This window comes from Microcebus murinus, chromosome 26 (genome assembly GCF_040939455.1).
Source record: "Microcebus murinus isolate Inina chromosome 26, M.murinus_Inina_mat1.0, whole genome shotgun sequence".
In the NCBI taxonomy this organism is placed as follows: Eukaryota; Metazoa; Chordata; class Mammalia; order Primates; family Cheirogaleidae; genus Microcebus; species Microcebus murinus.
Genome location: NC_134129.1, coordinates 3339178 through 3366808, shown reverse-complemented (window position 1 = coordinate 3366808; position 27631 = coordinate 3339178). Strand labels below are relative to the sequence as shown.

The 27631-nt window shown below is 37.3% G+C and overlaps 1 protein-coding gene and 1 pseudogene across 3 annotated transcripts in view; both read right to left on the bottom strand.

The window, feature by feature from the left end:
* Positions 1–263: 263 nt before the first annotated feature.
* Positions 264–27631, bottom strand: part of COX18 (cytochrome c oxidase assembly factor COX18) — a 182257-nt gene continuing 154889 nt past the window's right edge. Inside the window, exons 8-9 of one of the 3 annotated variants that reach the window (XR_012915070.1) lie at positions 21312–21605; positions 264–19852 (exon numbers count right to left, since the gene is read on the bottom strand). The gene's annotated coding sequence lies outside the window, so the exon portion shown is untranslated. Of the gene's footprint in view, positions 21606–27631 lie in introns of all 3 variants that reach the window. The other 2 variants (XR_012915068.1, XR_012915069.1) reach the window with 2 other exon arrangements.
* LOC142864727 (chromobox protein homolog 3 pseudogene) lies at positions 21600–25745 on the bottom strand (annotated as a pseudogene).

Below are 27631 nucleotides of genomic sequence, written 5' to 3'. Positions count from 1 at the left end.
GGAACACTTCTACACTGCTGGTGGGACTGCAAACTAGTTCAACCTCTGTGGAAAGCAATATGGAAATACCTCAAAGCAATACAAGTAGATCTACCATTTGATCCAGCAATTCCACTACTGGGCAACTACTCAAAAGATCAAAAGTCACTTTATGAAAAAGACACCTGCACTCGAATGTTTATAGCAGCACAATTCACAATTGCAAAGTTGTGGAAACAACCCAAGTGCCCATCAATACATGAGTGGATTAATAAAATGTGGTATATGTATAACATGGAGTACTATTCAGCTTTAAGAAACAATGGTGATCTAGCACCTCTTATATTTTCCTGGATAGAGCTGGAACACATTCTACTAAGTGAAGTATCTCTCGAATGGAAAAACAAGCACCACATGTACTCACCAGCAAATTGGTACTAATGGATCAACACCTCAGTGGACATATAGGAATAATATGTATTGGGTGTTGGGCAGGTGGGAGGGGGGAGGAGGGAATGGGTATATACAAACGCAATGAGTGAGATGGGCAACCTTTGGGGGATGGTCACGCTTGAAGCTCTGACTCGTGGGGGGAGTGAGGGCATGGGCAATATACATAACTTTAACATTTGTATCCCCATAATATGCTGAAATAATAAAAAAAGAAAGAAAAAAAAGTATATCACATAATGTTATAAAACTTACTCTCTTTTACTAAATATTATATTTTATGTTATATTATATATTATATGAACATCTATCCACATTGTCAGATGTAGCTATAGCTTTCAATTTCTGTTTTATGGCTATTTTAAGCCATTTTTCTTATTTTTTTTCTGGCATCTTCTCATAAATAGGTTTCTGGATAAAATAAATAGATAACATACATCAGTTGCAAACATCTGTATAGCATTAAATATATTAATATTAAATTCAAATAAAACCAGCCTAAGATGATAGTCAGTATTATGCTTTCCATCTGAATGAAAAGAACAAGACAAATATCTAAGTAAGCAGTTTTGCTTCAAAACTATTAGGTTATTAAGTATGAAATATCTGATTTCCTTAAGTATTAAGTTTGACAATTGATATCTCTGACACTTCATTTTGACACTTCCTGTTTTATTTTTATTATGAAGGCACATCCTCAGTCTTTCAAACGCATGTTGTGGCTTGTGATGATGTTTCAGAATTTTTTTTACAGCAATTTTTCAGAAACCATGGGTAAGTAAAAAATCTTAATTTTGAATATGAGTTCTATCCTGGAACCAGTGCAGTGGGGACAGCTCAAAATATCAACACAGTGTTTGGGAAGGACATGGCTAGATGGTTTGTGAGGTTTCACTGTGGTGATTTTAATCTTGAAAATGAACCATGTGGACGATCTGAGACCAAAGTGGATAATGATGAGCTGGAAGCTGTAGTGGAAGCGAATCTATCTCAACCTAAGTGTGAATTAGTGGCAAGGTTTGACGTTACTATTCCAACAATATTGGACCATTGGAAACAAATGGCCAAGGTAAAGAAGCTGGATAGATGGGTTCCACAGGAAATAAATGAGTGTCAGAAGAGAAATCATTTGGAAGCTTGCCTTTCTTTGATGTCACAACATAAAGGTGAACACTGTATCGTTACATATGATGAAAAATGGATTCTTTTTGACAATTGAAAGTGTTTGACACAATGGTTGGATAAAGATGAAGCACCAAAACACAGTCCAAAACCAAATATTCATAAAAAAAAAATAATGGTGTGTGTTTGGTGGTCCAGCAGCGGTATTATCCACTACAGCTTTATGACACTTGGTCAATTGATTACAGTGGATGGCTACTGCAACCAAGTGGACAAAATGATGAGGATGCTTGTGAATAAGCAGTCAAGATTGGTCAGTAGAGACAAGTCAATCCTCTTGCAAGACAATGCTCGACCACATGCTAGTGAGTACATGTAGTGCTTGTTTTTCCATTTGTGAGATACTTCACTTAGCAGAGTGTTTTCCAGCTCTATCCAGGAAAATATGAGAGGTGCTATATCACCATTGTAATCAGACCCATGTTGCACAAACAGCACTGTTTAGACTATACCAGCTGGACTTGGAAACTCTCTGTCATCCACTGTATTCACCAGATCTTACACCAACTGACTACCAGTTCTTCCAGGCTTTGGACCACTTCTTGCAAGGAAAAATATTCAATTCTTCACAGCTTTGAAAAATGTCTTTCTTGATTTCATCACCACTAGTTTTTCCAGGCTTCTTTACTGCTGGCACAAATAAACTATCATTAAGATGGCAAAACCATGTTGATAGTTTAGGTGCATAGTTTGATTAATTGTACTCCATCTTATTTGATATATAATAAACTACACTTTTGATGTGGAATCAGACATTTCATATTTAATGACCTAGAACTCAATGAAACCAAGACTTTACCACTGTTCAAAATAATGAGATAAAATTTTTTTTTTCAAAATGTATTTGAAGGATTATATCATTACTACTACAGTTTTACTTTTTACTAAACTATTATAATAAAAATATTATAACCAAAACCTTCAACATCATGGGTTCAGGATAAATGTGAGATACAGGTGCCAACCAAGCCAAGCTTCCTCCTATGTTCGTTCTATAGGTGGTAGGAACATCTGATGCTCACCTTGCGTGTAGGTGGTGAAAGGTTCTCTGTTGTGTAAACAGCGAGTTGTCAACTTTCCAAATGGCACCTGAACATTTGAATAATGCCACTTTCCTGTGCACATGCGTTTAATAGTGCCCTCCCCTGGTGACACTGGGCTTGACCACGTGACATGCTTTGGCCAATGGGAATACAAACTTGTCTCAAACAGGTACTTGCATAGTCCCTTTTCCTCTCTTGGAACACTGTCTCTGTCAGGGGAACATGCCAGGGCTGCCTACTGGAGAGAAGTGGGAGACACATGGAGGAAGACCCCAGCCAAGGCTCTCCTAGAACAACCTAAGTTAACTACGTCAGCTCCAGTAGACCTAACAGCTAATGTCAGACCTATGAGCAAGCCTGCTTGTCGTTAGCCAAGCCCAACCCAGATCACCAGAGCCCGCCAGCCTACCTATAACCTGATAAGAAAAAAATAAATGGTTCTTATTTTAAGCCACTAAGTTTTGAGGGGAAAGGTGTTTTGCATGTATAGCTGGCATACCCCTCAAAATTGTCTACTTATGTTCACTCACCTGACAGTTGCTGGACAGTGGTCTCTCCCTCCCAACTTCACACTTGCTCCTTGGACAAATGTTCCAGGATAGTTTTCCAGATTTTTCGGCTAATGTATTCCTCACTTATTTTCCTTACCTTCTTACCACAGTTATATATCTGGTTTTCCTGTCACAGCTTCTTAATCCTTCTATCCTCATTTCCTAGCCAATTCTCTTTGATTTCTTAATAGTTCTTGTTGACACATTGTAATCAGACCCACAGGAATAACTACCAAAAAGCTGGTTTGTCTTTCCTTGAAGCCAGAGAGAGAAGCTCAGTTTTCAAATGCTCTCAGAAGGGAAGACAAAGCCTTGGTCCCAAGATGGGAATAAGGAGCTGGGGTCAGGGGGAATATTTAGGCTTTTGGAGTATTCAGATCCTTCTAATGCACCAAAAAGAGTAAGGAAAACAAAACTGATAAGTAGTCAAATCAGAATAGGGTGAATATTTCTATCCTTCTGTGCAAGTACTATTTGCAGGTACGTGTGATCCAAATTTCTTTAGGTCTCACCAGTTTAATCTCATGTTAATACCAATGACTCATATTTTTAAGAACTTCATCCCACTAGGAAGTGTTGCCTGTTTGTGTCTGCTAATGCTCAGAGACCGTGTCACACGCGTCGCGGTCACTCTGTCAGTCACGTGCACCACCTGGACTCTGACCCATTCTTCCTGCTCCCACTCACTTATTGAGGTCCTCTGCCTGTGAAGTTATTTGAAGCTGCCTTAACTCGGAACCTATGGTGGGAAGCACAGAGAAAGGATTCTAATGGTTGTGCTAGGACTGTTGCCGCCACATGCTCCTGATATTACCAATCTCTGGATGCAGAAGTTGGGAATATTCTTCTCCATACCACCGTCACACATCCAGATAACTGCGTGCTGCGAAAGAAGCCCTCTTTGTTGTCCCAAGGTCAAGATTTTGCTTAAAGTCACTCTGTAAGTCTCAGGAATGAGTCCACAGCATGGTGCCAGAAGACACATATTTACAACAGACGCTTTGCTATCCTCTGCGTCCCCATTTTATCCCATTCTCTTTTTTGGCAGTCAGCCTACCCCCTTGATAATCAGCTCAAACAGATACCTTCAGACCACCTACTATATTAGCTCATTAAATTTTCCCGTGCTTGCATGAACCTCAGTGGTAGGTGCAACTTGGGCTGAAGGCTGTATGGGACCCCCCCCCCTTTATATTGCCTTAGGAGAATTTTAATATGCTGTAGACATTATATTAATTCTATTCATTCATCTTCATTCATCTAATGATCAGACCATCATCGGAATGGTTAGGTCTGAGTCATTTCCAATATCTCATTAAAATTTGTAGTCATCATCCCTCTTGGCCTAAACTGTGAAGGGAGAAGGGAACTCAACTAACCTCCCACGCCTCTGCTCCCCAATGAACCTGCCACACCTGCATAGAATTTGGCACATGGAAGGTGTGTAATACCTATTTGATGAATGAAGGAATGTGCAAACACCCCCATACTTATCCACAACTTCAGATTTAAGGATTATAAAAGCAGCCCAAGTGGGGCAAAAAAGACAAAGAAAAAGAAAAACATGGCAAGAATGGCCAGTTCAAGTTGCATGATGCCCAGGGAATTTGCAAGCACTCAAGTGCATGCGAAGGTATGATTATTGCTAAATCAGGACCAAAGTGTCACTGGTCTTTCCCCTCCACCCCCTTGAGATCTGTATTCCCCTCTATACAACCAGAAACTGCCTTAGGAGAAGCTGGCTAACAAGTAATTGTAACCACAGCCAGATTTACTCTTGTCCTATTTCCAAATTTTCATCGCATTCTACTTTGTTTAGTGTTTACCCTCAACATAAACTATTTTGTCATGGTATTTATGAACATATTCTTTCTAGTAGCCAATGGAAAAACCAACTTGATAGAGAGAGATAGGAAATATTCTCTTTGTCAGAGCTCAAAATGATGTACTGCAGAGTGAAATGACCTTTTTATCATTATACAATATATTTAACTAATTTGTTAAAAATATTAGCTGATAGTATAAAAAAAAAAATAGAGACTGAGTCTTAGAGATGATAACAAAGCTTTCAGGCAGCCAGGCCAGGGGACATCTTCCTACTTCCTCTGGGATAGCCTGACTCTGCCAAAAAAATATTTACAAAAGAAAATCTATGTGACTTCTAGCCAAGAACTCTCGAAATCCAAATCATTTTGGATATTTTAAAAACATATTAGAGAGCATATTCCAAATTTTTGAAGTTAAAGGCTCTAGCTCAAGGCCATCTATATCTGTCTTGGATCTGTAAAGTTTTATATTTGTAGACTGGAAACAGAGAAATCTTCATTTTCACTTTATGAGTTTAAAAGATATGCCATTCTTTATGAGATACTTGGCCAACTTAAATTGCCCTTTAGACCATATAGACATTAGAGAACCAAATAACCTATCTTTAAGTAAATAACTCTGTGGGATCAATTCTAAAGAGTTTAGGAGGCTGGTTTGAGGACACTTCAAGGAGCTTTCTTTGCTACACTAAGAAATTCCTTTGCTTTCTACCAGGTACATTATCTCCTCCTATCATCACTGTCCAATGTCTGTTACCCAAATCATACTCTCATGATTTCAACTGGTTTAAATTTCTGGCATTGTAGCATTTCTTCATCATTTCTAAGTCTTTATGTCAGTTCTCATCACAGCTGCCTTAGAGACGTAGCTCTTTCCCATCCCCAGCTACCACTCTTCCCATCTCCTACTCTCAGGTGTCTGAGAACTCTGTGGTCAAAAGTAAAATTAGAAACATAAAAATACAATGTCAAAGAATCTGAAGACCAGAAGTGTTTTTAAGACATTATTTAATCCAACTATCTCAATTTACATTGAGAACATGAGACTATGAAAGATCAAGTGGATTGTTCAGGTCATACCTAAAAAGTAGATCCATCCACTGAACAGCATGACCTTCAGGGATCCTATATCTGGTTATTTTTAAGCTTACTTAAGTTACCTAATCATATGACTTAACCAAACACGTTAGTCTTTGAACCTCCTGGAGCAACTAAATAAAGTAGTATCTTTCTTGTCTGTATGCCTCTCATCCCAACTCTGAAAATATGAATTCTATATCCTCAGCAAAACTAATAAGAACTCAAAAAAGACCTGAATAATATCCAAATAACAATTCAAAACACTAACATTTATTGAAGACTTTCTATGTACCTTCTATGCCAAATACTTCAAAGGCCTTGTTTGTGGATGCTCATACATTCTTAAGAAATATTATTACCTTGTCATAGTTCATTCAGGCTTCTATAACAAAATACCATAAACTGAGTAGTTTCTAAACAATAGAAATTTATTTCTTAAAGTTCTGGAGACTGGGAAGTCCAAGAGCATGGCACTGACACCTGGTGAGGGCCTTGTGCTGCTTCATAACATGTGAGAGAGGAAGCAAGAGACAGCCAAGAAAATTAAACTTGCTTTTATAACAACCATGAGCCAAAATTAACTTCTTTCCTTTATAAATCACCCAGTCTTTTGTATTGTGTTATAACAACATAAAATGGACTAAAACAACACATAAGAAATTAAAGATTAGAAATTATGACTTGTATAAGGACACATAGCCAGTAAGTGGCAGTGTGATTGATTCCAGTGTCACTGATCCCAGAATCCATACTCATGACCACTATGCAAGTAGTTTACTTATAGAACTCTCCATGAGATCCCTACAGAGGGTTTTTTTCACTACTGATTTAGATACCAGCTTAATTTTTTAGTCCAGAAAAAAAATCAGGAACAACAAAACAAATAAGGTAGAAGGCTGCACCACGTTAACAACAATAAGAATCAACAGATAGAGAGGATTCTCAAAAGATAGTTGCTGAAGTGGTTTTTAATCTGTGAAAATCTCCCCATAAAAATATATGGAGCAACAACAATGGCAAATCCAAAAATTCATGGATAACATCTACCACAAAACTAGAAACAAGTTATCCTCACATGAGCTAGTGGAGACACACCACTACCTGAACTACTGAATATCAGCATGCATATAAAGATAATTATGAGAAAGGCAATAAGGCCTATCATGCCCAAGAGACAGGAGAACCCCAAATCAGCAAAAACACAATGGGCCATTCTAAGAAAAGTAGCTAAAATGGAGAGGGCTTCTGCAGACTCTGATTTGTGGGCTAGTGCAAAGGGATTCCACTACAACAGGAGTTTTTCCAGAACAGAAACTTGTTCTGTACTAAAATAAGCAACAGAAGAGGGACCTTCAGATTTGTGAGCTAGGTAAGCTAACTGCTATAGTTTCAACAGCTCCCCAAAAGTTCATGTGTTAGAAACTTGATCCCCCATGTAGATAGTATTAAGAGGTGGGACCTTTGAGAGATAATTAGGCCATAAGGGCTTTGTCCTCTTAAATAATGGCATTAAAATAAATTAATGTCACTATCATGAGAGTAGGTCCACTATCACAAGAGTTGGTTCCTTATAAAAGAATGAGATCAACCCCCTCTGTCTCACTCTTGCTCTCCTATTGTCTTTCTACCATGGGATGACTCAGCAAGAAAGCCATCACCAGGCACCAGCGCCATAATCTTGGACTTTCCAGCCTCCAGAACCATGAGCCAATAAATTTCTATTCATTATAAATAACTGTGGTATTCTGTCGTAGCTACACAAAACAGAATAAGACACTAACCTAGGCCACTTTTTCTGTCTAAAAGTTCAGAGAAATTCATTTCACTTAAAATTGAAAGGTTCACATCATAATTTAAAACAAAAGTTTTATAAGGGAGAGAGAGAGAGAGAGAGAGAGAGACATCATCCCTATAGACAATAAAAGCACAGCAGGAAGACAAGTCAGTCAGACATACATACACTGTATCATTATATTTTAAAACAATTTCTTAATTTCTTACAGACACTAAGAAAATGATAGATATTATGATAAACAAAATAAATCTGATTCAGGAAAACTCAGAAATGAGGCAATTGAAGAGAAGAAAGATTTGAAAGAGCTGACAGAACCCAGGAGAGAATTAGAAATAATAGAAAAAAAATCATTAATATTTCAGAAGTAAAAACTAAAATAGGTGGCATATCAGAGTGAATAAACATAATGATAAATACTGTAAGAGATCTATAAGAATAGAAAACTATTCAAACAAAATGGACAGATTTAGAAAATAGGTAAATAAAATCCAACACACACACACACATAATAGGAATTGAAGGGGGGAAAAACCCAAAATTAAATACAACAAATACTAAAAACCATAAGTCAAGAAGACTTTTCTGAAATAATAAAAGTGATTTAAAACTGTGTTTTGAAATGGTATTCTTCATATTTTAGAAGACCAACCCTAAATAGATAACACCAAAGTATATTCTGCTAAAACTACTAGATTTTCAAGAAAAAAGAAAAATGTTTTGGGCTTCCAGCCAAAATGACAAGACACCCATAAATGTAAGAAAATAATATCATCATTATATTTTCAACAGATATTCTTTATGCCAGAAGACAATGGAGTAATAAGTTTGAGATTTTCAAGGAAATTAAATATGAGTAAAGGACTTTATACTAATTAAAACCAATATAAAGGCCAAACATATTTTAAGACTATGCAGAAACTCAGGAAATATTGTTCCCATGAACACTTCCTGAGGAATCTACCAGAGAATAAGTCTCAGACTAAAGAATGGTATCAGACAGCAAATACCATATGAAGCAGTCATATGATGTAATAATGTAGATTCACCATAACTATCAAAGACTGTGGGAGAATGGGAAAGTATAGGAGAAGTAGAATGAACTCACTGATTTTATTATAGTAAATGAGTAATGATTATAGCAAATAGTTATACATATAGTTATACAGCAAATAGCAAATAGTTAATGTCATTGAGAACCAGGATTTTTGATGTGGGATAAATGAGATACTTATTTAAGATAAGGTTAGTAAAAACCCTATAGCTCTGTTATGAACTGAATGTGTCCCCCCCAAATTCATATATTGAAGCTCTAATCCCCAAGGTGATTTGGGGATGAGGTCTTTGATAGATAATTAGGGTTTGATTAGATCATAAAATGGGCCCCTCATGAATGAAATCAATGCGAAGAAGACAGATGTTTCAACCCCTGACCCCATTACACACTGAAGAAAGGGCATATAAGGACATAGCAAGAAGGTGGCCATCTCCAGGCCAGGAAGAGAGCCCTTACCAGAATCTAATCATGCTTACATCCCGATCTTGGACTTCCAGCCTCCAGAACTGTGAGAAAATAAATTTCTATTGTTTAAGTCATCCAGTCTACGGTATTTTGTTATGGCAGCCCAGGCTGACTAAGACAGCCCTAAGTACAATTTGCATAATATTTGTATATGAACTCATAATAAATTTTCTCTAAAAAACATGCAGTTTCAAGTTCTACCCATTTAACATGCCTAGCAATGACATCTCAATAGCAAAGAGACTGCCTGTCATCCTGACAGTTGTCTCTACCATTTGCACTAAATGAACCAGACCTTCTTGGAGAAATGGCTGATTCTAGTTCGAGGGTAAAAAATATACGGTATGAGATGAGGATATCTTGTCATGCCAGAAAGCAAGGAGACCAAAGAAGCAAAAGACTCCTAGGATTAAGTCTAAAGGATTTAAAAAACAATATAAAAAAGTTCCTACTTGTGACAAGAAGAATAATTTGAGTATCAATAAAATCATAGCTATAAAAGATGGTATACATCAAATGTTTAAATTTATGCATTCATTTTGATATCATGAAGGACTTGCATTGGTCACCATTAGAGGATGTTAGGGAACAAATTCATTATTTTGAAAACAATGAAATAAAGAAAAAGAAGCAAGCATTTATGGTGTCTTTCTATACAAACTTCAAGCAAATATTTGATGAAAGGAATTTCCACTTTAAAGAAATATTCCAAATATTAAATGAAGAGAGAAAAGATAGCATTTGTACCCTATAGCTTCTTTTCCTCTCCCCCAATAGAGGATTTGAAAGCCAAAAGACTTCTAAAGAATTTCCAACATATTATTAAAGGTCAAAGTCAGAGTAAATATTCCAAAAAATAGATTATTAGAGGAAAAAGGTGTATCAGATAGATCAGACGCCAAAGTACAAGTTTTCATTTCATTTACCATTTTTCTGTGCTAAAATTATTCTATTCATCAATAATTATTGGTTGGAATTCCTTACAATAGGTTTCCAGTTAGGATATGAAATAAATACAGAATGCAATGCCTGCTTCAGGTAATCTTCAACATTTGAAGAAATATGTTTGTCCACATCTGCCTTAGCTTTCACCACAGCCAAGAAACTGGGAATTCTATTCGACTTATAATGCACAGTATTTGGTTAGTAACTACTATGGTCTGAATGTTTGCGTCCCCCTCAAATCCATATGTTGAAACTCCAATCTTTAATGTTACGTCGTAGGGAGGTGGAGCGTTGTTAGTTATGTTATTTGGGAAGGGATTAGCAGGTCATGAGGACAGAGCCCTCATGAATGGGATTAGTGCCTTGATAAAGTAGGTCCCAGAGAGATTCCTGGCCCTTTCCAGCCATGTGAGGACACAATGAGAAGGTGCTGTCTATAAACCAGGAAGACAGGCTCGCGCCAGACACTACTGGCATCTACTGGCACCTTGATCTTGGATTTGCTGGCCTTCAGAATTGTAAGAAATAAATTTCTGCTGTTTATAAGCCACCTAGTTTAAGGTATTTTTGTTATAGCATTCCACGTAGACTAAGATGCTAATTTTTGTTGTTATTATTAATCAAAATTGAATTTATTTTTCTAATAGCTGAATCAGAAACAACTGTACTTATGGAAAATAGAGTAGACACTCAGTTTTAAAGGCCCATCCTCCCAGTAGGTGGAGCTATAATGCTTGTAGACTGGGTTAAACAGAAGCCTGACTCTGTTTCCTTTTTCTAAATCCCAGCACAGTAATGGAAGTGCTGAAGCTTACACTAAAGATTTCTTGCCCTAATTTTTGTTTGATATATTGGTTCTGAGCCCTCCCTGTGCATCAGAATTGTTGAAGTTGTTTATTTTAAGTTGCAAACACTTAGGGGCACGCCTAAGAAATGGGTATTTTTTTAATAAGTACTCCAGGGATTCTATTTTGCAGCTAGAGTTGACAACTACTGGCTTAGAAGAAAGAGGAAAGAAAACACATCCCAGGGAGTAAGAGTATAGAGGAGCAGTAATATGATAAAATAAAAGTTTTAAGATAAGCATTTATGACTTGCAGCATTTCATCTGATAACACAACAGTTGAATGGCAAACACAATATTTCTCATTTATGAAAATGTGGGGTGGTTGTATCGAAGAAATTTTATTTTTATTTTTTTAAAATATCTATTTCATGCCAAAGATGTGTCAAGTTTTGAAAAGATAATAGTTAAATATCACATATATGGGGACAAAATCTCTGAGAAAAAAGTGTGCATACATATAAATACATACTTATATACATTTATTATAAACTTGATAAAAGGATGTGTAGCAATAATAGCAAAATATATGACACTATTTTAAATTCCATATAGCCAGTTAATTCTCAATGAATGAGTGTTTTCTTTGATTTTTACCTAACTCTTGTTTCTGTAGCCAAACCTATGGTGGCAATTGATGAGTAAGTATAATTTGGACATGACTGAACGTTGATAGTTTCATTTACGTTTATGAGTAAGACAAAAATGAAATGAGGAAGGCATTTTTTGGAACTTCACTCAATTGCCAATTCTGTAAGAAATTTCTTGGTTGAATAAGATAATAGTATTTTAATATTAGAAAAATATTTCCTCAACTTTGGTGCTAGTTTACATCATGATGGCTATAGACACAACATACTTTTTAAGTTTAATCTCCATTATTAACATTTCCTCCACTACTTTCTTATTTCTAGACAATCAACAAAATAATAAATCAAGACCTGATTTATATTTGCCAATTTCTGTGGTGGAAATAATCTCACCATGGTTAATTCCAGTCTTGCTGTTGGAAAGAGATGCACAATAGTACACCATTATATATTATTTTTACCATACAGCTACAATAGGTGTACCTAACCTTCAAGAGTGTATGTAATAGTAAAATGTAGTAAAATAAGTATGCAGTGATGAGTTTTAAGTATTTATTACCTTTGGGTGTTTTGTTGTTGTTGTTGTTGTTGTTGTTTAACTGTTTTTTGAGACACAGTCTCACTCTGTTGCCCTGAGTAGAGTGCCGTGGCGTCAGCCTAGCTCACAGCAACCTCACACTCCTGGGCTCAAGCAATCCTCCTGCTTCAGCCTCTGGGGTAGCTGGGACTACAGGCATGTGCCACCATGCCCAGCTAATTTTTCTATATATTTTTAGTTGGCCAATTAATTTCTTTCTATTTTTAGTAGAGACGGGGTCTCACTCTTGCTCAGGCTGGTTTCGAACTCCTGATCTCGAGCAATTCACCCACCTCAAACGCCTTCCTATTGGATCCCATATGATATATCTCTAACACAGGTTCTTATGCCTTACCCTGAGTAAGGTAAGATTAGCTTTAGAAAATAAAAGTCTTAAGAACAAGAATCAAGGAAGAAAGTAAGAAAGGAAGGGAGGGAACAAGGAAGGAAAAGGAAAAGAACAAAGAAAAGATGCCCAGTGTTAGATAAAAATTCTGCCATAAAAACAGTAGACTACCTCTAAAAATTGTCAAGAATTGATGACTATTTCTGAACCCTAAAGTAAACTCTGGTTTTGGAGGTGGCATCTGTGACCCGAGTCTAGAGTACGTGGCCCTTACTCGGGTAGCTCTGAAGTTGGCTGGAAGCGTGTGATTCCACCCATGAGTTCAGTCTGAGGCCCCAGGCAGTCTGCAGTCTTTTCACTTCAGGTGACCTTTCAAATGTCTCAATTCACAGTTGACATCTGTCAGGCAGGCCACCCTCATTTAAAATACTTTTTAGGCAGGGGAGGTTCCCAAAGATGGAAACCAGCTACTCATTTTAGCTGTCTTATTTAGACACTAATTAAGCATTTTGGTTGACAATCCTTCAACACAATTCTGCTGAACAGAGTGCTCTGAAGTAAACACTTTTCTTTTTTTGTTGTTGTTTTTTGTTTTTGGAGACATAGTCTCACTCTGTTGCCCAGGCTAGAGTGCCGTGGCATCAGCCAAGCTCACAGCAACCTCAAATTCATGGGTTCAAGCAATCCTCCTGCCTCAGCCTCCAAGTAGCTGGGACTACAGGCACGTGCCACCATGCCCGGCTAATTTTTTCTATATATTTTTAGTTGTCCAGCTAATTTCTTTCTATTTTTAGTAGAGATAGGGTCTTGCTCTTGCTCAGGCTAGTCTCAAACTCCCGACCTCAAGCGATCCTCCCTCCTCGGCCTCCTGGAATGAACATTTTGTTAAAACGTGTCAACAGGATCATTCATGGTAGCACTGACATAGGCTCTATTTCCCTCTCTCTCCAGGTTTTTTGAGTTCCTGTAGATATCAAATTGCTACTCCTAGTTCGTTTGATGTCCTAAATAACAAACTAGGACCTTGGAAATACTAATGCAACTTCAAAAATGAGCTCAATCCTACAAAATCACTTAAATTTTCAGAAGATGGCAAAATGTGCCTTCTCCATGATTTATAGTAGATGTCTCATGTTGTCTGTGCATTTGAGAGTCTGTTTCTGTGTCCAGGAATATTAAAAAAGTACAAAAGTTACAGCAGTTACAGTGTTCCCATTGAAAAATCATGAGACACGAAAAATTAAAAATTAAGGCCCAAAGGGACCCACAGAGTCAGCAGGACAGAGTAAGGACTAGAATCTGAATTGAGATTACGGCTAGCTCATCCTTCAGAGTCTGAGGAGTCCTTGCATGAGCTACTTGTCCTGTGTTCCTTTGGGGAATAAATTCTATGGCCAAAATTTCACCCTAGATTTTCCAGTGCTGTTTTAGAAAGTGATTTTCACTTTCCTCCTGGCTTCACAACAATCTTTATTATTATTTGTGCACTTCAGTGTTTGTAATTGTTTTTGAATAAGATTAAGAAGTGCTGAACTGATTATTTCTCTAATGTCTAAAGGCAGAAAATGCCTAGACATTTTGCGGTTCTTTCATCCATTGGATTACTTTCAAAGAAAAGACTAAGGAAAGAAAATGCTAAGTAAACATGTTTCTGGAGGCCCGATAGGAGCTGTTGTCCGACCTTGTCTGATGAAGCAACCATTGGAAGGAGCCGAGACGGAGCCTCTGACAGTCCGAGTAGCCTTGGAAAGGAAGCTCATCCTCAGCAGACCAGACAACAGGAAACACCAAACCAGGGACAGATGTCTGCTGGGGCCAATTAAGTCAATCCAAATATGACACCAAGTAAAGAGACAAAACGAATCCATTTGGTCTGTTAGGCACTGGGGGAAACACACCCCACGTGGGCTGGATGGTAGGCGTGGAGTTCTTCAATTAGCAGAAGGAAGACAGTTCTGAAAAGCCACTTTGTTCTTAGAACCACCAAAGCTGACATTACACGTCCACATTTTTTTCCTAGGTAAGCAGAGGCTTTAGAAACTTGGAATCTGTGGTTCTAAACTCAGAACAAGGAAATGATATCAAGGAATCCTCACTGAGAATAAAGGAGATGCTTCCAGGTTTTCCTTCCTCCCCTTTACCCCTTTGGAACCCCTCCCCATTCCTCTTCATTCTTTTGATTCTAATACAAAGAAGGTACAAATCATAGCGACAGCTTGCTCAAATGATAAGGCAATGTGCTTTAAAAGAGTCTCCAGGTTTTAAGCCAGAGGACTGGAGAATGGGAATGTCACAGGAGGAAATAACGCTCAGGTTCAAAGGTGGGGGTGGGGGCGATGGAATCTGGGGCCTCTCTGAGCACCCTGGGTAGCTGCCAGCTGTCAGTTTACCCTGCGGAACTGGGGGTCCAGTGCTGCCCTAATGGCTAACATCCTTGAGCCGACTGGATGTGTGACCCTTTTATTAGCAAGGGTGGTAGACCTGATCCCATCACAGACCTCTTCGAGGATACCATGGAAGCTTCTGGTCCTCAGTCCTCCACAGTCCACGCACTCATATATATTCTCCTTAAAGAATGTAGCAGGACCCCTGGTCACGAAGTGATATAAACAATATTAGTGCAAAAACTTGTTAAAGCAAGTATGAAATCAGGATTAAAACAGCAACAACTCAGCTGAAGCAGGAGTGTTGAACTATTCTTATCCTAAGGAACAAGCCACCGAGTGGCCCCCGGTTGTCCTCCTGGCTGCCCGTGAGAAGTGGCACTCACGACACATCTCGGACTCGTGAGTCTCTTGGCTATGATGATTTTATTTGTACACCTATAATTTCTCACAACCTCTGATGACATGAAGGCCAGAAAATTAATGAGAGGGAGGACTTGCTGCTGTCCGACAATTAGAAGCAGCATAGAGTCTCCTGTCCGCTTGCACAGGGCAGCTCTGTCCCCAGCTAGGAGCCCCAGTGACAGACACAACTAGGGTGCAAAATTGGAGGGCTGGTCCCCAACTGGAGACTGTCCCTCAAACTCCCTTTTGCCTTACTGAACATGAAAGGATGAAGGACGGAAAGAAAAACTTCTGCCTTCCGGGCACCTCTGCCTGGAAGCCTGAACTTCCCTATTTCCCGAGAAGAAACCAGTTGGCCAGACCCCGCTGGACGGTGTGTGTCCTCGCAGCCTCACCCAGCTTTTCCACTTTGGTCTTACTTTGGTTTAATTTGGAACACAAGACCAAGAATATTTTTGACCAAATTATAAAATATAAGTGGGCAGTTCGGTTTAAAAATGTCAGTTCACATGAAGGTTTTACAGTTGTGCTTATAAGTGGAGTTCAGTTTTCCCTCAAGTGACAGGGATTACGAGAAGTGGGCAGGGGAGATGGAAAAGGCAGGCACAGAGCTGCATGGTTCCTTGTCCTCTCTTTCAGACAGTCATCAGAACAGACTACTCATGCGCTGTGGCTGAAGTTACTCCTAGACTTGGGGAAGCACCTGTAATTTGGGGGAGAATAATTTTTTTCTACGAGAGAAAAGAAAATTTTAATTTCACTTTCTTGTTGAATTCTTCCTTTAGTGCAGAAAAAATAAAATCTGTAAGAGCCAAAACCCTTCCCTAGTACCTATGCAATAGTGAACCACTTTAAAAGGGTCTGATACATTTTCTTTTTGTGTGTCACAGTATGTTAGCTCAAAATTTAAATATGAGAGCAGGCGTACTAGGGCGCACTCACTCAGATATACTCCAACACATAGTAAAAATGGCAGTTCCCTAGATGTGCTAGTTGTGACAATATTTGAGGTAAATTAGTAGGGATTCTTGCATGTATAGCACTAATTATCTTTTGCTAGTAAAGACCTTGACCAGTTTTCAAGTTTTATAATTGTATTTTCCATAGGTATGGCACTCTGTACTTTTTACAAAGTGAGCCTATAAGCAGGTAAGGCAGCTATTGTCCTTTCTGTTCTGGTGAGGAAATGAAAACCCAAGGAAAGGCTAAGACTTCCACTTGATCAAGATTATTTGGAGAAACAAGAGCAAAATTACTTCTCTTGCATCACTGCCTAAGTGTATTCTCTCGGTCTCTCCCTCCCCAAGTCCCTCCTTCTTCTACATTATATCTATACAATTCTCTAGGCCTTTAAATATAGGGCCAAAAAGCTATTTGGTTTTTTTCTCTCCATGCTTTGGCTTCTCCTTTTATACTTAAAAACTCATCAGAAGAGATTTTTTGCTAAAATCAAGCTCTGTTTCCTACTTCCCATGTGAAAAAGAAATAGTTCTACTGGATTTGACTGATTATAGCACAGCAAAATTCATTCTAGTTGTAGAGCACAGCATATATCCTAACACAGAACGAATTGATGTCTGTGGTTTCACTGACTATCCTACAACTACTAAGTTCCTAAGACAGAAATCAGAATTTACTCTTTTTATTTTATTAAAAAAGTGAACAAGGGAGCATTTTGGCCACCAACACTTCCTCCTGAACTGCAGCTCCTAAACTACCTGACACCATCTTTTTCTATAGTCTATTCTTCAAAGAGTGACAGTTTTTAAAAAGTTAATGATCATTTAGAAACTTAATTCAATTTGTGTCATTCTCTTAACTCAAAACTATCCAAGGGCTTTGTATTACACTTGAGGACTATCCACCTTTTTATCAAGGCCCTCGGGATCCTAAATGATCAGGTTCCTGTGTTGATTATCCACTGTCTCAATAATGCTACATTAAAAATGAAACACATTCAAGGACTATAATAATTTGTTCTCACATATCAGTGAGCTGGCTGGGCGGATGGATATGCATTAGCCAGCCATTCCTGGGGCAGAACTGCTCAGGCTGTAGCAGTTAGGAGAACTCTCTCCCCACACCCCTCTCTGCTCCTTCTGAAGCAGTGGACTAGCTGTGGCAAAGTAGAAATGTGCCAAGCCTCTTAAAGCCCCTGGTCAGAACTGGCACCCTGCAGTCTCTGCTCTTTCTTTCACCATTGGCCAAAGAAAATCACATGGATGACCCCAGAGTAAAGGAGCAAGAGATACTGTTCACCCTCGATGAGGCCATGAGAGAAGTAAAATTTAACTTCATTTTCTACTACTTTATCCTTTTTCAACGCCCTCTATCCAGACCGTGATGTTGATCCTCAAGTATACAAGACCAATCTCAACTTCCAAGCACTGGCCCTTACTCTTATCTCTTCCTGAAATGAGTTTCTCCCAGATATTCCATGGTTCATTCCCTCATTGCAGATAGATCCCTCCTAAATGCCAACCCTCAGGAAGTTCTTCTCTAATTGATCTAGATAAAAGAGCTGCCGGCCAGGCATGGTGGCTCACACCTGTAATAGTAGCACTGTGGGAGGCTGAGGCAGGAGGACCACCTGAGCCCAGCAGTTTGAGGTTGCTGTGAGCTAGGCTGATGCCACTGTAATCTTGCTTGGGCAACAGAGTGAGACTCTGTCTTAAAAAATAATTAAAAATGGATAAAAGATAAAAGAGCTGTTATACCTAACACTCATATACACATCCATCATTCTCAATTCTGTTATCTGCCTTTAAATTTTCTTAAGGGGTTTATGCAAAGCATTACAAAAAATTGTGTGTATTTTTGTTAACTGTCTCCATTACTCTATTGCAAATTTCTTAAAGAATGTATTTTGTCTTCATTATTCACCATTGTATTCCCAGCACCAAGGATGGTGCCTGGTACACACTATAGTGTTAGCCGCACAAGTAAACGAAAGCCGTTACTATTAGAGTTGGAAACAGGCCATTCAGAAGCAAGCCCATTCATCACCAAGTGTAATCAATAAGCCTAGGGATCAGAGGTGCCCTCATAAATTTTCCTCTCCAGGAAGATGCAGATGCCTTCTAGACCCTATGAAGAATTCCACATCCCATGGAACCTCATTATATACTTGGCCATAGTATGGCCATAGCATTTTAATTAAGGAACCACAAATGAGGATGCCACGGAGCAACATCAGGACATTCTGCTAAACAGATGCCACATGCAGAAAAGCTCGCTTGTCCTGCCAATAAAGAAGGCCCTTCATTTGGTTGCTAATTCTCCAGATAGGCTATCTTATCTTACATTTCTTCTTTGCTAACAGAAATCTAGAGAAAGAAACAAGAATTTTACCTGGATCCAGTATAGGCCTCAAACAGCACAGTTTAGGGCATGATGCCAGCCCAAGCAAGGCATTTTTGGACTCTAAGAGGCTATGTGGGCCTCCAGCGTCTCCAGCTCCCACTAATGGGCCTCGCAAGACTGTGTTTGGCTTCAAGGAAGGCATTAATGAAGTTCAGACTGAACCCGTGCAGATTTAGTTTTAAAATGTTTTCCTTAAAATTTTACAGGAAACTTAGTTTTTATGACATTTTCAGAAATGGGAGCCAGGCTTTTGTTTGAACACATAGTAAGATGCCTGCGATAATAATAATAATGGTAATGGCCATGGCAATAATAGGAGCAATTAGAAGGCAAAAGATATGAAACTACAGGCTCCATTGGTTAAATTGGGTGTTTTTTATAAAATTTAATGGCTGTTAAAACACAATAGTGATCAACTCTCTAGAAATGTACTGCATATTCTCAATGAGTTTATTATTATTATTATCTCTTGGGGATGGAAAGGAGGGGGGAAGCAGAATGATGCTGAAACTTTCCACCACTGCTTTCTTCTTCAGATTCAATGCAGTTTTTACAAAAGCCCAAGTTCCAACAAAAATACCCAGGCCAGTATGTTCTTCAAGGAAAAAGAATATCCTGTTCGGTCTTCATGTTCACACTTGCATATGGGAAAGACTCAGAAGAAAATGCATACGTCAAGGTCTTAGTAGAAAAAATTGTCCTTCTCTCTCTTCCTTCCCTCTTACTTTTCTGAAATATACTTCACCCAACAAGAGGAACAGGTAAGGAATATCGCCAATGAGCCTTTGACCTCAAACCTTTGACCTCAAACTTTCTGAATTTTTAGTTTTAAACAGAACTTGAATATTTAAGGCTGTGCAGATATAATAGGATTTCCAGGTTTAGATGTAGTGGAGAAGGTGGTATGGGTAGTGGGGGTTAGGACTAAGAAACAGTGAATACTGGAAACTCTGCTTTTCAGATTTCGAGCAGCCTGAAACAAAAGATCAAAACAGAAACATTAGCATGGGCTAGAAATAACCCTAACAGTCCAAGGAATTATCTATTTACATCCACAAAATAAGCTCTTTGAGAAAAGTGACTCATTGATATTTGTATTCCAGCATTCAGCACCTGCATGGTAGAAATTTATAAAATACTAAATGAATTAGAGGACAAATGAATAAATTGGTGAATGAAAACTGAAAAAGACATTACTCAAAATAATTCCGTATAAAGCATGTGTTCTGTTTTACAACTATAGTGCTCAGCTAGTAACATCTCTGCATATGTGTGAGGTTTTCACACCTAAAAGCAATATAATCCTTAAATTATCATCAGAGCTGAGATTTAGATCATATGCAGTAAAAAGGGCCTCAGGGAGCTTGCATTGTTATTTTCTTAATTTTTTTAAATTGACAGATAAAATTATATGTATTCACCACATACAACATATTGTTTTGAATCATTATACATTGTGGAATGACTAACTCTAGCTAATTAACATATGCATTACCTCACATGGTCATTTCTGTGATAAGAACACTTTACATCCACTCTGTTAGCGTTTTCCAAGAACACAATATATTGTTAACTATAGTCTTATGTTGTTCAATAGATCTCTTAAACTTATTTCTCCTATCTAACTGAAATTTCGTGTCCTCTGACCAACACCCCCAATTCCCAACAACTCCAGCCTCTGGTAACTACTATTCTACTCTCTACTTCTATGAGATCAACTTTTTTAGATTCCATGTATCAGTGATATTCTGCAGTGTTTGTCTTTCTGGATTCCTTTGTTAGTCAAGGCCAAATTTAATTACCAACACCTTGATTTCTTTATCTACACTGCAGAGATACAAGAAATCAACTGCCATGCAATGAAATTCTTCCTGTATTTTTTAAATCATTATTGCTACCACACAAAGTCTAAAAATTTTAAGGCCCTTGATAATCTATTCCTACTAATCTTTAACATTTTCCCTTTGCACTAGTCAGTCAGCCTCCTTAATAACGTATAAACTTGCCACATTTGAGCAAAGTCTCAGAAAGATCAATGATACAGATTATCTTCCTTCTACAAGTTCAAAGTGTTTCTGTCATTCAGAGCTCACTCTGAACTCCCACAGCACTATACAACTGGGGCATGTAATTCAGTGCTATGTCGTACTGCTCATTACTCATTATCATTTGTATTGGTCTTTTATCTGCCACTAAAATTCTAAGTTTCTTCAGGGCAGAGTTTTTGCCTCTTATAAGAAGTTGTCTTATACCTCCCACAGCACACAAACACAAAACGGGTGCTTGGTGAATAGCTGATGCTTAAGAGACATGTAGTTAAACCAAGAATGACCGAAAGATAGGAAAGGGACTATCCATGGATGATAGATTTCACACACACACACATGCACACACATGAAAAGCTGATGGAAGGGTAGTAACTGATACAGCACCTCAGAGTAACTGCAGAGAAGGTTCACAAGAAAAGGAAGCAACACATCCTCCAGAACCCCAGACAGGAAGCTGATGCTGGGAGTGGTAATGAGACAAGGGACTCTGTTTAAAGTCCACATGTAGTCATCCCAAACCCGTGCTCACAGCGCCACACCCCGCCTCTGATGGAACGGGCACAAATGCAGTAGTCAGAAATCTCACTCTTAGGAAAATGAAGAACTTCAGAGAAAAGGTGCCTGGTATTCTGTGAGCCCCTGGCTCTCGGTTTGATCACCAACAGGCAGGACTGCCAACTGAAAATCAAACACAGAAGTCACAGTCAGCTTTACAAAGGACAGTTGAAAATCATCATGTTTTTAAAAAATAAAACAACAGTATGAAAGACAAATAAGATAAACAAGAAAAATAATTTTCCCAGAAGAAAAAGACAGAACTGAGGAGATAGGAGAATAATAATAGCAATAACAATAATAATGTCCTCCATTTGTATCACCCAACAGATTAAATTTCATTAATCATTTTGTCATACAAAATAATCAATTAGAGGAAAACAGAATTGTTGGAAATTAAATATTCGAGTACCTAAATTTTAAAAATTAGCAAAAGTTTAGAAAATAAAGTTAAGGACATATTTCAGAAAAATAGGGAAAAAAAACAACAAAAAGCTGAAAAATACTTTTTAAAAATAAAAAGACATAAAAGACAATTCTAGGAGGCCTAACATCTGACTGACAGGAGTTACAGAAATGAAAAAAAATCCATAAATCAAATCAAAACAAAACTAACACAAATTTAATAGAGGAATTAAAGAACCACAAGGCTACACTGAAAGGATAAAATTAGCATCTAGCAAAATAATTTTTTTTAAATACTGAGAGAAAAGCACATTAGTATAGATTTTAGAATTCCAGAGGTAAAAAGCTTCCAGAGAGTAGAAGCAAGTAAGAGGAAGGAAATGAAAGCTGAATAGCTTCTGACTTCTCATTCACAACACTGGATGCTAGAAGAAAATAGAAAATGTCTTCAACATTTCAGGGACTAATTCTAGCTTGCCCTTCCAACCTGGAGCTTTATCGGTCTTTAACTACTCTATTTATTATTATATCTATTCACCTATCTCTGTATCTACATATTCTTTTTTTAACAACATCCTGCTCCCAGTTCTCTGGGTCTGTTTCCTAGAACACCTATCAGTTAAATGTTAGATATCCTAAGTGTGTCTCTTATTTTTTTCTCATATTTTAGAGCTCTCTACCCGTTTCTATATTCTAACAAACCACCAATCACTAAGTGTGGACTGAGAAGGACATTTCAAACAGGCACGTCTGCATATGCTTACTTTCTGTTCACCCTTTAGTACTTAAGGGTCTGCTGATCCTTACTCCAAGTACTCCAAGAAGGCAAGGGCCTGTGACCCGGGAAACAGCGGCTCTCACTCAGGGTCACACACGAAGGAAGCCTCGGCACGGCCGCCGTGGCCTCCAGAGCCACCGCACAGAGTGCGCAAGAATATTGAGCTATATTTTATCATTTTTTTAAATAGAAAAATGTCTCTGATGAAACACTGTTGGGAAATATAATCATTTTCATACGAAAATCTCCTAATAAAAAGTAAAACAATTAGCAAATTTAGGGGACATTTTAATAAGAAAAGAAATGCAATCCAAGGTCACTACTTGGCACTGCAGAAATCATTTATTTCTTCTTAGGAATGCAAATGCTGTTAATTTATTTACCTAAAATGAGAGCATAGGATTATTTTGTAAGGATCAGAATGAAACCGGAGGGGATATAAGAGAGAAAATCCTCAATATCCTAATGGGAACCAGAGAATGCAATATGTATATAGGTATAGTATCTAGCAACATGAACAGAACTACAAGAAAATAGTTTAAAATAGTTGCTTCTAATAATGGAAATCTATACAAAGGAAAATCAGAAAAGAGAGTTCTGTGTTGGCTTCTATAGAGGTAACTTTTGAACTATAGAATGTTAGAACGAGTAAGAACATATTGTCTGCTCATTTATTAAATGCCTACTATATGTACTGCACAAAGATAAATCATACCCAGGGCAGGGAGCCAAAAAAAAAATAGTTGCTTCTACAGAATTTGCAGTGGGAGTGGGAAAGAGTGAAACATAGAGCAGTGTTTTCCCCTCACTTTAAGTATTTTGGGCTCTATTTTACTTTTTACCACATGTATAAATATATACATATCTTTAATAAATATATTATTTTAAATATAATTAAATAAATAGATCAAAGCATGAGATGACAGTCTCAGACTATGTTGCAGTCATAATCACTTTAAACTTGGTGATGAAGTTCAAAGTAAATGAAGGATAAGACACCCAACACTGAGAGAGCCTACTCCTTAGCCTTACCTATCATACCTACAACTTTTCTTGGAGCAATTTGCAATTAAAGAAAAAGGTACAGAGAGCTTATATGTTTACTTTGAGAAAGCATTGGGTTTTTTTTTTTTGTATCAAACTTGATTTATTAGATGTAGTTATTTCTTCACACTAGTAAATCAAAAACCAAGACCCAGATTTTATATATACATATAAATATATATAAAAAGCAATGCAAACAATTATTGAGCTTCATCTTCTGGACAAGAATACCAAGTTAGTCTCTCTTCATAAAAAGCAATTACAATTTGAGGACACTTCGTATTTGCCTCTTTTGCCAGCACCAAATCTGCCTCATCTGAATCTTTCCATTTCATAAGAAACATTAATTCTCCACTGCTGTCTGTGGCACCAGTTATTCTTTCAGGATCAAGACCTCTGGCAAAGCCTCTTGGTTTGTCAGCAGCATCTCTTTTCTTCTTTGATTTGCTATCATCAGATTCACTGTCAGATAAAGACTTTCTTTTTGTACCATCTTTTCCTTTACCAGCTTTTTGAGAATTAAGAAATGCTTCAATTAACTCTGGACAATCCAAATTTTCTTCAGGTTCCCAAGTATTGTCAGCATCTGTAAATCCCTTCCACTTCAGGAAATACTCCGCTTTCCCATTTACTACACGTCGATCCAGTACTTTTTCCACCACAAATTCTTCAGGCTCTGCCTCTTCAACCTTTTTACTCTTCCCATTCTGTTTCTTTCCCATTTTTTGCAATGTAGTTTTATTGGAGGCCATTTTTTATTGCAGACTTGGAGAGCTATTATTCACCGCCTCTGGAGCTGCTCCAGGTCGCGGGTCTACGGCGTCCTCGAAAGCATTGGTTTTTAACCTCTATCCTCTGCATATAACGGCATCCAAGTATAGTGCAGATGAAAGAAAACTAATAACTAAAAATATTAGAAAATGTGGTATATACACCCAATGGAATATTATTCAGCCTTTAAAAAGAAGGAAATTCTGTTATTTGCAGCAATGAGGCTATAGCGGGAGGACATTATGTTAAGTGAAAGAAACCAGGAACAGAAATACAAATACCATATGGTCTCACATATATATGAAATCTAAAAAAGGTCAAACTCACAGAAGTAGAGAGAAGAATGGTGATTACCAGGAGCTGGGAGGTTGAGGAAGAACGGGAAGATGTTGTTAGAGGGTACAAAGCTTCAGTTAGACCGAAAGAATTCTTCATTCCTGAGATCTATTGTACAGCATGGTGGCTATAGTTAATAACAATGTACTGTGAGATTGAAATTTGCCAAAAGAGTAGATTGTAAATGTTCTCACCACAAAAAAGCATGTGAGGTGATGTGTATGTTGATAGGCTTGATTGAATAATTCCACAATAATTATATAAAATAAAAATATATATTAGAACTTCTTAAAGTCACATTGCCTATGTAACATTTCTCGGTGCTACTAGTGAAGTTTCTTTTTTGTATGAAGCATGAAATTGTTTGAATATGAGAGGGCAAAGACTGATCTTTTCAAGGATAGGAAGTGTGGCTTACTAATCTCCTTCTCCTCATTCTTCAACATGGTGACTTCTAAGAGGTCAAAAACACTTACTGAATCTAATTGAATGTGAATAAATATCCTGGCAGTGTTGTATTCTAGAATATAAATTTTAATATCTGCCTATTCCCCCTTCATTTCATCTTATTTCTTTGAGCCCCAAGTATTCTTAACTTGCCAAGTACATACCTTTGTGAATTTTAAATGCCTGTCTTTTAGAAACAAGCAGGAGCACACTATTGGATATCACATTTAGTTTTGGAAATTTATTTTTCTCCATGGTAACAAACTACAAAATTTTACCCTAAAATATTCTCCATGTGTGTTTTCTATTAACTACGTATGTCCACAATACAAAATTTAATGAGGCAAATCTCAAAAATGTGCTTGTGAAACATTGCCTAAAATATTGGTTCCTTTTCTAATGGAGAACTCATTAAAGAGTGTATTCAAATGCCTCTAAAACACTTTATTTTACACATGGTTCAAATTTACTATTAAAAATTAGAAAATAATGACAAATACCAAAAAATTTATATCATCTTACTGTCTATATAATATTCTTAATATTATTTATAATATGTATAGCATAATAAATCTGTATATTTAAATATTCTTTATAGTCATATTAATTTTTTGCTGCCAGATATTTCTATTTGTATAAAAAGTAAAAAGTACATACAGATAAATCTATATAAATATATAAATAAAATATATTTTTCACAGAAATGGAATCATATATTTCTGTAACCTTCTTTTTCATGTGCCAATGTGCCATTAACATAATTCATTTTTGTGTCAATAGATATAGATGGGCATCATCGTTCCCAGAAGCTGAATAGCTTCTGTTATGGGGGTATACATTACTCAGCCAGTATCTTGATGTTGGACATATATGTTATCTGCAATTTACAACGAATACAAACATACTAGAATAAGCCTCCTGTGCATGTATCTTTAAGTACATGTGTTTTTATTTCCTTAGGCTATATTGCCTAGAAGTGACATTGCTGGGTCAAAGGCTCTGCACAATTCAAAGGCTTTCTAGGTACATCTACCCGACTTGCCCTTGGGAAAATCGGTACCAGTATACATTCCACCAGCAATTATGACAATGCCTTTTTCATTCACATATTTTATAATACTGGAAATTATTGTCTTTTTAATCACTGCCAATCTGTTTGGTTAAAAATATTTAACTTGCATTTCTTTGCTTATTACTGAGTTTGAATTTTTTTTTCAGTGTTTACAACATTTCTTTTGCAAATTGTTCATGTTCATTGTTATACTATTATTAGGGTGTGAAAAACTTTTTAAAAAGTTCCAACTTACTTATTATAAATAACATTTCCCTTCCTTATGAATCTGGATTTTTGAACTGGGTTTTGGCAAGTTATGAGCATTCATATGCAGAAGACTCACTATTGTTCTGCATTCACAGGCTTGCCAATAACAAACTGATTCTGTCTCATGACAAACTGTTTCTTAGTCTTGTAATGGTACAAAACTGTGCTGAAATGTTGTATTTTGTTCGCCATAGAAACAGGAGCAGGGAGGAAAGATCTACTGAAGATGGTGATGATGACTTAAATTTCCATTTCTTTATGATAATGCTGTTTTGAAGGGCTTATAATTTTAAGATAGATCAACTCAGATGCCCTAAAAATTCTTTTCACCATATATTTATTCAAACACTTAACCATATTTCTCCCAATTCTCAGTTTTCACATGTTTTAAACTCCTCTCAAAAAGCAACATTTACTAAACTTTGGTAGTAAATGTTGATACACATAGCGGTTTGTCACGTTCATTCTTCCTAAGGGTAATTTTTCTCTCCTCTCCTTTCATCCTCTCCTCTCTCTCTTCTTTCCTTCCTTCCCATCATTGCATTTCTTCATTAGCTTACTTGAATGATATTGTTTCACCATGATCACAAGAATATCACATTGACTTTCTGAGTAAAATGTTTAAGCATTAGAAGTAACAGAATTTCTGCCTGAAAACTTTTCAGATCACTGACATGCCATCACAAGGAATTAGTACTAAAACACTCATGTCGTTAAAGAATCTTTAATCTTTGGACTATGATCAGGTATGGCATGTGTACTGCTTTTCAGGAAATTCGAGGCAATATGTAATTACTTGAGTAACCTCAAAAGGATCCGTTGGGTCATCAGTAAGGAAGAACACTATTGTTTGGCTACTTAATTCTAAATGTCGAACAGGTTTATGGCTTTTGCTTTGGTGTGGAACAAGAACAAAACTAATCTACTTCTGCTAAGAAGAGTATTTCTTCCCTGGGGAGACGCAGATGAGGAGACTGTTGTATTAAGTGATGACAGTCTTGTGGCATTATTATATGTTTGTAAAGGCAGCCTCAGAGATCTGGGAAC